Genomic DNA, 5,837 nt, shown 5'->3' with positions numbered 1-5,837 from the left:
GCATGCAGTGTTTTGCTCAACTGGAAAAGACGGTATCATCCCTGTTTATGAATAAGAGGAAGGATCATGTTGAGACATACTACTGATAAACAATTTTTGCCCATCTAAGGTAGATTTAATCTTTTTAATATTTTTATTGTAAAGATACTGTACAGAGTGGTTAAGATTTAATTTCTTAAACTAGCCTATTTGGCTCTTTGTGTTGATTTTCTGTGGAAATTTGATGCATTCAGCCTTCTAAAAAGCATTTTATCAGTCTCTTTTCTGGCTGGAACCATGGAGGGTATTGCTTTTTTTTTTTTTTTTTTTGTCAGTCGTGGGTTTTGAACTATGGGCCTGGGCGCTGTCCCATTGGCTCTTCTGCGCAAGGTGAGCTCTTCAGCTCCACTTCCTGCTTTTTGGTGGTTAAAGGGAGATAAGAGTGACACAGACTTTCCTGCCCGGGCTGGCTCTGAACTGTGATCCTCAGATCTCAGCCTCCTGAGTGGCTAGGATTACAGGTGTGAGCCATCGGCGCCCAGCAAGGGTGTTGAAGAGAAGAGAAAGAAGGTTCCTATTGTGTCAGAAGCCCTTAAGAAAAAGCGCAGGAATTTAACTGAGCTGAAAGTAAAGTACCTGAGAAAGAAATGTGCCCCAAAGATGCTTTGAAAGGCAAGGAGGAAGCTCATCTATGAAAAAGCTAAGCACTATCACAAGGAATATAGGAAAATGGCCAGAAAAGCTGGCAACTTCTATGTACCTGCAGAACCTAAATTGATGTTTGTTATCAGAATCATGGGCATCAATGGAGTGAGTCCAAAGATCTATAAGGTGTTACAGCTTCTTTGCCTTTCCCAGACAAGGCTTCAATTAAGATGCTGAGGATTGTAGAACCATATATTGCATAGGGATACCCAAACAAGAAGTCAGCAAATGAGCTCATCTACAAGCATGGTTATGGCAAAAATTAATTAAGAAGTGAATTGCTTTAACAGGTAACTTTTTGATTGTTTGATCTCTGAGGAAATATGGCATTATCTGTATGGAGGATCAGATTTGTGAGATCTTTATTGCTGGGAAATGCTTCAAGGAAGCAAGTAACTTCCTGTGGCCCTTCAAGTTATCTTCTCCATGAGGTGGCATGAAGAACAAGACCATCCTTAAGCATCCATCTTCTGAGGAGATGCTGACAACAGGGAAGATCAATAGGCTTCTTAGAAGGAAGAACTGAGGTGTCTGCCATGCTATTTTTGTAACTGGGTCTGTGAATAAACAGCAGTGCTGGCCAAAAAAAGTATACCAAATCTTTCTGCATTACCCAGAGAGTAAATGCAAGAAAGGTGAACAGCAGGTAGGATCCAATCCCAGTGGCTTGGTTAGTTCTATTCACACCAAATGAATACAAGCGCACATGCGTTCATGTATATACCAGTACTGGGGCTTGAACTCAGGTCTTGGGCTCCGTCTCTTAGTTTTTTAATTCAAGGCTAGCACTCTACCAATTGAACCATACTTCCGCTTCTGGCTTTTTGTTGGTTAATTAATTGGAGGTAATTGTCTCATGGACTTTCCTGTCTGGGCTGGCTTCTAACCATGATTCTCAGATCTCAACCTCCTAAGTAGTTAGGATTACAGGCATGAGCCACCAGTGTCTGGCTCAGTTTTATTCCTTAAGTAGTTAGTGTACTGGAGTTATTAGTTGCTTGAAGTTGGGAAAAGGGCATCTGTTATTATTACATTTCTTGATAATGGCTATTTAACTGGATTGAGGTGGAATCTCAATGTTGTTTTGATTTGCATTTCTTTTACAGCCAGAGATGTTGAGCATCTCTTCTTGTGCTTATTGGCCATTCTTACTTCTTTTTCAGAGAAGTCTCTCTTTAAGTCTTTAGCCCACTTATTAATGAGGTTGTTTGTAAAGAGCTGTGTGCAGCCGCACCTTAAAGATGGCACCGGCTTCCGCCCTCCGCCTTCCCGATGGCGAGTGCTCTCTGTGGTAAACAACTCCTTATATGGCTAAGGCAAAGAATCTGGCTTGCTTCCGCGCACCTGGACCTATTGATGGCTCGCACGTGGTGTATCAGGGTTGGCTACCCAGCGGGTACTTAAGGCTGTGTGGGATTCTCCCTGGGGTCAGAAGATTGCTCAAAGGTCCTGAATAAACTGCTGAGAGAAGAGCTCGGTGTTGCGTCTTCCTTGCTGGTCGAGGCGGTCGTGACAGTTGTTATATCTTTGAGGATTTGTTTTTGGGGGATTTATTTTTTAAAACTTTTAAAAATATTTTTTATTGTAAACATACTGTACAGAAGGGTTACAGTTACATGAGTACGATAATGAATATATTTCCTATCAAGCATTGTTACCCCCTCCTTTGTTTTTCCCCTACCATCCCTTCCCTCCCCATCTCCCCAACTCCTCCCCCCTCAAAGTTGTAGTTTGTTTTCAACATAGTGTCTTGTACATCTCATTGTTACAATAGGTCAACCTCTAATGTTATTTAAGCATTTTACTATTTCATTTCCCCTTCCCAAACTATAAAAGTGTATATACAAGATGCAGGGTACCAAAATCAAATACAGTGAAAACGGGGGTTATGCCATGGGGGGAGAACATACAAGAGAAACAAAAAAAATCACATACTACATTAAAAACAACAGCAACAGAACCTCTTGTGTTCCTATCCTGGGGTTCATTTTGTTTAGCATCATCTTATATGGTCATATGTTCATAGCTTTTGATCTTTTCTGCTTGTCCTAAACATATACTAATTATTGCAGATAAGGAAAACCATGGGACCTATGTTTCTTTGGGCCTGGCTTACTTCACTTAATATAATTTTTTCTAAGTCTTCCCATTTCCTAACAAATGGGGCGGTGTCATTCTTTATGATGGAGGCATAGAATTCATATATATATATGAATATATGAAAATGTGATATATATGAAAACGTGAGATATATATATATCTCACATTTTCTTGATCTATTCATGTAGTGAGGGGCATCTAGGTTGGTTCCATATCTTTTAGCTATGGTGAATAATGCTGCAATATACATAGTTGTGCTGGTAGCTTTAGTATGGCAGGATTTAATTTTTTGAAGTCTAAGTATATTTTAGATATTAGGCCCTTGTCTGATGCATAGCTAGTAAAGTTCTCCCATTCTGTGGGCTTTCTGCTTATCTCCCTTGCTATGTCCTTTGCCATTCAGAAACTCTGCACTTTAATGCAGTCCCATTTATCCAGCCTTTTTGTTTTGTTGTTTCTGGATCTTAGGAAGTTTTTACCTGTGCTAAGGACCCCTAGTGTTTACACTAGCCCTTCCTGTAATATTTTTGGTATATCTAGTCTTACATTAATGTTTTTGATCCATTTGGAATTGATTCTGGTGCAGGGTGATATATAAGTATCTAACTTCAGTTTTCTGCACGTGTATAGCCAATTCTGCCAGCACTATTTGTTGAAGAGGCTGTATTTCTTCCATCTTGTGTTTTTGGCTCCCTCATCAAAGATTAGGTGGGTATAGGTTTGTGGGTTCATTTCTGGGTCTTCTATCTCTCAATGGAGTATTTTATGAGCCATTGCTTCAACATCTAAACCGATCTGATGAAAATAAAGACATTGGTTGGAAATTTCACTTTTTTACACTATTCTAAGTATACTAGAAGCATTAACAATCTGATTAAAATAGATAATTCAAATGCGAGATTCATGAAAAAATAGATGCAGCAACTCAAAAACATATTTGGCAATTGCAAGTGTTTGATACTAGGAGATTTAGATATTGACTAGAATAATTGGAAACAAACAGCCACAGATGGTAATTTTTGTATTTCCATGGAAACATTTCTCAAGATTGTGCTTACACTACAATCTAATATGGGCCTGACTGATAGCACAGACATAGTAAAAGTTATTGCTAAGATTTTCAGGGACAATCTGGAAAAGTTGAACCTCTATGGAAACCACTGCAACACATCAGGCTTTCTCAGCTTTCCAGTGAGGTATTCTCTCTTCTGAGCTATGTTTTAAGGAATACATTAAGATCATTCCAATAGAAGTAAATTTGGTTGATAGTACCATCAGATCTCATTCATGATCTTAGGTTGAGAGGGCAGGGAAATATAGAATGATTAGATCATTGGATCCTGCCTCTAAGGAATATTTGGATACATGTATCCTAGTGTAAGATGAGTTTATTATTATTATTATTATTATTAGTAGTAGTAGTAGTATTTTGCTGCAATAGGAATCAAACCAAGATCTAGCACATACTAGGCAAATACTCTGCTATCAAGTTGCATCCCTGGCTTGTATTAACAATTTTTGTGCCATCCTGGGACTTGAACTCAGGGCCTAAATACTATCCTGAGCTTTTTTATTCAAGGCTTTTTTGTTCACTCTACATTGGAGATACAGCTTCACCTCTAGCTTTTATTGCTGGTTAATTGGAAATAATAATCTCACAGGGACTGGGAAGGTGGCTCAGTGGTAGAGTACTTGCCTCACATGCCCTGAGTTCTATTCCTCAGCAGAAAAAAGTAGTAGGGAGCTAGCCTTGAGCTGAATAGCTGAGGTACAGCACCCAGGCCCAGAGTTCAGCCACGACCAACCAAAAAAAAAAAGAGTCACAGGACTTTTATGCCTGGTCTTGTTTTGAATCAAAATCCTCAGATCTCAGCCTCCTGAGTAGCTAGGATTATAGGCATGAGCAAGTAGCACTCAGATGAGCACAGGATTTTTAATATGCAATTTTGTGATTGCTAAGTCAGAAAGAAAGAGTAATATCAAACACACTTCTCACTAAGACAAATGTAAAACAATACTGTGTTTTTGCTTGTATGTAAGTTTATCTGATTTGGGAAAGCTAAGAGAGAGCACAGAAATGGTGGGACAAAAGGTAAGCAAATACAGCTATGATACACACTTGACACTATGTTGAAAATGAATTATACAACTTGTGGGGGAGGGGGACAGGAGGGAAAATTTGGGAGAAAATGAGTGAAGAGGTGAGTTCAAAAAGAAATGTATGCATTACCCCTTACTTTTGTAACTGTAACCCCTCTGTACACCACCCTTACAATAAAAATAAATAAGTAAACTTTTGTGTGCTGCTTTCTGTAGACTATATGAGACATGACGTTAATGCCAATTATTTATGGTTCTGTTTGATTTATTTGAAAATGTCCTAGTAGATGCTAGCCTATCAGGGTCAACCAGGAACTAAAGGGCTCAATACTAGTGAGCTAGATGTCTCATTCCTGTAATCTTAGCTACTCAGGAGGTAGAAATGGATGGATCACGGTTCAAGACCAACCTGGGCAAAAAATAAACTTCACAAGTCCCTATATCAACTAATAGAAATCTGGATACACTGACACATACCTATCATTCCAGCTATAGATAAAGTGTAAATAGAAGGATCTGAGCATGGACAAAAAGCAAGATCTTAAGTAGTAAAATAAGAAAAGCAAAAGAAAAGCACAGAGGGAATGGCTCAAGTGGTAGAGCACCTGCCTACATAGTACAAGGACCTGAGTTCAAACATCAGTACTACCCAAAGTGGGAGGGTAATTACTACCCTATCCAGGAAGTAAGCTTAAAGCAAAATAGGTGAAATATCTGTAGGAACAGAAAGTGATCTCTGAATGAAGAATGACCAATTAGATAACTGGCTTGAACAAACAAATATTTCCTGAGAAAGACAGAGGAAGAAATGCTGTCTGTGAAGATGAAGCTCCCAAGAGTAATAGCATCTTCTCTTTTCTGCTCTTTGCTCATATTATTTATTTATTTATTTTAATTTTAATTTTTTGTCAGTCATGGGGCTTGAACTCTGGGCCTGAGCGCTGTACCTGAGC

The 5,837-nt window shown here is 38.9% G+C and overlaps 1 pseudogene; it reads left to right on the top strand.

Annotated features, from left to right (window-relative positions):
• The first annotated feature begins 528 nt into the window (after positions 1–528).
• On the top strand, positions 529–1,210 carry LOC138839875 (large ribosomal subunit protein uL30-like; annotated as a pseudogene).
• The last annotated feature ends 4,627 nt before the right edge of the window (positions 1,211–5,837 follow it).

Source organism: Dipodomys merriami, unplaced genomic scaffold, assembly GCF_024711535.1.
Source record: "Dipodomys merriami isolate MVZ:Mamm:240054 unplaced genomic scaffold, mDipMer1.0.p SCAF_3, whole genome shotgun sequence".
NCBI classification, from domain to species: domain Eukaryota; kingdom Metazoa; phylum Chordata; class Mammalia; order Rodentia; family Heteromyidae; genus Dipodomys; species Dipodomys merriami.
The sequence above is the reverse complement of the archived record's forward strand: the minus strand, read 5'-3'. Positions and strand labels throughout refer to the sequence as shown.